The following is a 4,725-nucleotide window of genomic DNA, read 5'->3' as shown; positions in this document are numbered from 1 at the left end:
ATAAATTAAAATTGTATAAAGAAAATATAATTTTTTTTATAATTATTTATAATTATTTTATTATTGTTTAAAATGTGGATCTTACCTTTTTTTTCAATCTCTTTTTCATCTTATAAAAAAAAATATATAAACTTACATCTTTATTATATAATTGACATGTAATTAATATTAATGAGAGTGAATGTGCTATCTATTTTAGATGCAAAATTATCAATAAAAATACCATTCTCATCCATAAATCCCAAGTTTGGAAGACAGTTACAAATTCAGTTACGAACAATGATAATGATTTTATAGCTGTGGTCATGTATGGATGTTATAGAAATTTGGCTTTTTACACACCCAATAATAAGAGATGGATTAAACTAATTAAGTAAAATAAAAAACAAACATCCATTTATTGAAAGAAACTAATAATCAGCATACATGGTAAAGTAAATATTCGTGTATTGTGTCAACGATGTTGTTGCAGTTGGCGGTGATGGCGGTGTACGGCCTCCGGCTTGCTTGGTGCTGCTGCTTCTGCTCGGTATGTGGCACAAGAGGGAGAAGAAGCTCCGCGGCATCCAGGGTGTCCGGTGAGGGAGACAGCGACATCGGCGAGCATGGCTGGTGAGTGAAGCAGAGACGGTAAATTAGGGTATGTGGTGGATGGTTAAAATTTCTGAAGTAACAAGCGTTTTTTGTTGGGTAATTTGAGTGGAGTTTTTTTTCTACTTTCGGTGGACCAAGATTGCTTATTCACAAGATTGTCTAACTAACGGAATTATTATTAAAAATAGGCCTTGTGACTCGACCATTTTCTTACATGCATACAATTAGAGAATGTTCAATGGCCTTAAGAACTGAGAGTGAGATTTTACCCCTTCCTGCATTCCTCGAGTTTGTAGTCCACCAAGGTCTCAATTTACTTTTGTTTTAATGCCTTAATCAAATGGCTGAGCAAAACCGCCCCCTCGTGTCTACGCCTCTAAAGCTACTGATGAAGATTTCATATCTAATTTGAATGACAGCGGAACACAAAAAGCACGTTTAAAATAATAACGAGCACACAAGTTGCTAAAATTATTGTTTTTCCTTTAGATCATAATAGTTGTCTCACTTTTAAATGTCTCCACTATTAGATAAAAGATGCTCCATTGACTCATAACTAATCCTCTTAAATAGTGTCTATATTATTATTTATCTGATGAAAAGGAAACATAACAAAGTTCTGTGTACATTATTCTGATTTGCTATAGTAATTACACAATGGAAAGAAAGATCCAAATCCGATCCAACTACATACCAACAGAAAGAAACTATAGCTATGTTAAGTACTAGAGAGTAGAGACAGAACACAAATATAGAAATTGAGAGACAAAGAACTTGTGTTTTCTCTGCCTCCACTTTCAAGAAAGAGCAATTAGGTATGCACTCACATCATCAAGAGTACTGAACTTGTATATCCTCTCCTATATTTTCTTAGAAAGACAAAAAAATAACTAGTGGAACTCATATGCAGTTGTCTTGATGTGAAGTTAATAATTACGAATACTTAGTGACAATAAATTAAGGATTCTCAAATATCAACTTTATATAAAGACAATTGCATGAGCCATCACCAAAATAAACGAAACTTATGTTTAGGATTTAAATTTTCATACAGCATTAACCAGTGGCTTGCTAGAGCTTTCGGTGATTAACATGTGGTGTTCATCATCCGGAAACTCCTCCACCAATCTTGAAATCTTGTCAACAATTTCATTTGCACTTGGTCTCAAAGAAGCCACATCTTCAACACAAGCCCTTGCAATGTTAGCCAATTCGAAAGCTGCATCGAACGAATAGTTCTCCCCTAAGGCACTATCAATCCACTCCCTCAGCTCACTTGCATTCTTCTCCGACGCCAAAATCGACCGGATTTTATCCGTGAGCCAAACACTCCCTTCACCCTTGTCGTTAGGCCTGCTTATGGGTGTCTGGCCGGACAAAACCTCCAACAAAACCACCCCATAAGCAAACACATCAATGCTTGGTGAAACTACACCTTGATGAACAAATTCAGGTGCCAAATAACCAAGGCTCCAAGAAGCAGGGTTTGTGGAATAGAAATGTGGATCTTCAGTTTCATTCTCAGCACACATTGCCATACCGAAATTCCCAAGTTTTGCACCAAACTCTTCATCCAAGAAAATGTTCCTACTCTTTATGTTCCTATGAACATAGCTTGGGATCATCACATGGTGCATGTACTGCAAGGCGCCGGCTATGTCGAGGCAGATCCGGAGCCTCTGCCTCCACGTCAAGAAACAATAGCATGAAGCAATGAACTGATTCTTGATTGCCAAGCCACCGTGAAGCCAGTCTTTCAAGGATCCGTTTTTCGCATACTCGAAAACCAGGTAGGAATCTGGACCCTCTAGCAAGCTTGTTGTTCCAAGAAGCATTAGAATGTTGGGGTGACGTTGAACTGAGTGGTGGAAGAGGCCGAACTCTATCTTCGAAACCACATCGTTCGTTGTTCTTTTTATTGCTATGTTCTTGCCGTTCAATCGGCCATGGAACACCGGCCCCTCAATGTGATTGCTTGAGCTGAAGTCTTCTGTTGCGTTCCGAATTTCCTCCCTTGTGTATGTCTCAAGGAAAATCTTTCGAGGCGTCGCAGCTTCTAGGATCTTCCCCTCGTGAGGTACCTCGAATGAGACTTTTTTGTCACTGGTTGTTCTTACACTCAGATTCAGATGTTGAAGCTCCATATCTAACTCTTTACACTTATTATTGTTCTTCACACTCTGCTTCTTGTTCTTCAATCTGATGAAAAAGAATCCCACTAACGAAGCAATGAAGAGTCCAAGTGCAACACCGGCTAGGCCAATACACAACTCAGTTCTCCACATTTTTTTTTCTTTTGTGGACTAATCACCGGATTATTAGAGGGTTTAGCCACAGGATTATCATTTAACAATGGAATCAGAAGGCATGTAAAAGGTGTAAGGCTTTGAGTTTCAAACCCTTCTGATGATGATAAATTATTTGTAGAAATTATGGATTCTATGGTAACATTAAACTTTGAAGCCAAATTCGAAACCGTGTCGCCTTTACTTACAGGATAAGAAAGCAGAGCCCTCTGTTCTTGAGAAGATGAAACTGGGCATGCACATCTTAATGGAATCAGCAACTTGAATTCTCCGTTGAGATTCGAAGGCGACACGCCGGGGTTTCGATCTTTTATGGCCTTGCAGGTAGTTAAGCCTTCAAGTGATTCAGCAATGCCATGGAAGCTCTCACCTTTGATGGTGGTTTTGGTTAATTCAGCATAGAAAAAACCATGTTTGCTGCACTTGCAATCAATTGGTATCAAAAGGGGTTGATCATTGGAGAGGATTTCAGTGTTTTCTGGAGAGAAACCATTTGATTTTGCTATCAGAAAACGGTTAAGTCCCAAGTAATGAGTGAGGTTTGAGAGAGAAGAAAAGTATGGATTTGTGTGAATGAGTGCAAATGTTGCACATTGAATAGAGCTTTTATTATTTTGTATGCAGCTGTAGCCAGATGCATCTGGTGAAGTTGTCTCACAGCTTAAGAGGTCATTCCCCGATGTGGGGACAAACACAAAGAAGAAGAAACAGATCAATGCTTTCATGTGTAAGAAGGTAATGATCATCATTTCTTCTTCACAATTCTCATAACATGGACACTGGCCTATTAAAAAAGGGTCCTAATTCCTAAAGCCACCCTCTCTTTCTTGGAGAGTGTATGGTGTATTCTTTGGATCTATACAAAAGAGAAGAAATCAAAGAGATAGATATATGAGACAAGATTCTTGAGAATCAGAACGTTTATTTGGACACTAATTTATATTTTATGATAGAAAATTTTTAAAGTTTAAGATAGGATTCAAGGACTCAAAATATTTATCACATTACACGAAATAAATCCTGTGAGAGAATTATTGAGAACACAATATATATATACGAATTACGAACACACCTCACTGACTCAATTGCAACACACTCTTTTTGCTTCTTGCTTTTAGAGACTCCTTGGGCTTCAAACCCGCCTTTATATGCAAGTACTTGTGCATGTGAGGGTGGTCATTAATTTTGTTGTGCATAAGATATAAAGATATCACATATTTATTATGCTGATGATAAATATTTTAGTCGACGAAATTCAAGTATTCTAAGAATATTGGTATTTTAATATTTTTAGTAGTTGATTTAGTTATAAAAGTATATAATATATTAATTAAAATTATTCGTTAAAATTAGTGAAATATCAATACTTCTAAATTATTTAAAAAATTTTCAATATTTTATGTGTATTTATAGGGCCACAGGTGCTATCACATCAGACGGATTGATTTATTTAGAGTGGGTGCATGCATAACTGATGACGTGTAGAATTTTATAGCAATAGCAATATTGTAGGCTTTTAAAAGATATCTTAGAGCAACGATGTTAATCAGATGGTATTTGAGGACCTAGAGAGAGAACAGGACAAAAAGATTTAGTTAATTAATTGTTCAGCTATGTAACCTATGACTAGTAGTATATTTGTACAAAAGTATTACTATTTAATAAACTCTCATGGAAAGTAGGGATGGACTTGAAGAGGAAATGGTCCCCACTAGTTAAAAAATTAATAATTTGATAAATAATTTTTGTAATAAGAGTAAAAAATAGAATATCTTTGAAACTTCAAATATACCTAATGGACTAAAAATTAAAAAATGTTATCCTT

The 4,725-nt window shown here is 36.2% G+C and overlaps 1 pseudogene; it reads right to left on the bottom strand.

The window, feature by feature from the left end:
* Positions 1-207: 207 nt before the first annotated feature.
* On the bottom strand, positions 208-3,670 carry LOC112697218 (protein LYK2-like; annotated as a pseudogene).
* Positions 3,671-4,725: the final 1,055 nt, after the last annotated feature.

Source organism: Arachis hypogaea, chromosome 6, assembly GCF_003086295.3.
Source record: "Arachis hypogaea cultivar Tifrunner chromosome 6, arahy.Tifrunner.gnm2.J5K5, whole genome shotgun sequence".
In the NCBI taxonomy this organism is placed as follows: Eukaryota; Viridiplantae; Streptophyta; class Magnoliopsida; order Fabales; family Fabaceae; genus Arachis; species Arachis hypogaea.
The sequence above is the reverse complement of the archived record's forward strand: the minus strand, read 5'-3'. Positions and strand labels throughout refer to the sequence as shown.